The sequence below is a fragment of the Octopus bimaculoides genome, chromosome 28 (assembly GCF_001194135.2).
Source record: "Octopus bimaculoides isolate UCB-OBI-ISO-001 chromosome 28, ASM119413v2, whole genome shotgun sequence".
In the NCBI taxonomy this organism is placed as follows: Eukaryota; Metazoa; Mollusca; class Cephalopoda; order Octopoda; family Octopodidae; genus Octopus; species Octopus bimaculoides.
The window spans coordinates 2,051,346-2,051,761 of NC_069008.1; the positions used below are offsets into that span (position 1 = coordinate 2,051,346).

The 416-nt window shown below is 45.4% G+C and overlaps 1 protein-coding gene across 1 annotated transcript in view; it reads right to left on the reverse strand.

The window, feature by feature from the left end:
* Positions 1-416, reverse strand: part of LOC128251181 (zinc finger protein 479-like) — a 5,187-nt gene that overhangs the window by 510 nt on the left and 4,261 nt on the right. The gene's annotated exons all lie outside the window — the stretch shown is intronic.

Here is a 416-nt window from a genome sequence, read left to right on the forward strand (position 1 = left end):
GACAAACACAGACACAGACACACAGACATATATATATATATATATATATACTGACCAGATCTGTAGATGGTGTAAAGTCCCCTCTCAACCCAAGGTAATGTGGTGGTCGAACAATGTAGTTGACAGGGCCTTTAGGGAAAAGAAACAGGCATGGAAGGACTGGAAGAACGGTGGTAGCGGGGAATTGTATCAGACTGCCAGAACGGAAGCTAGAAGACAGGTTTACTTAGCCAGAGGGGAAGCAGATAAGAAAAAATTGCCAATGTTCTGCGTCGTGAGGACCAAAGATTTGAGGTGTTTCGTGTTGCAAGACTGTGTGAGAGAGATAATCGTGATGTCATAGGAGAGGAATGTGTCCACATGGATGGCCCCTGGACTGGCTCTTGTGTGGGTGGCACATAAAAGACACCATTTCG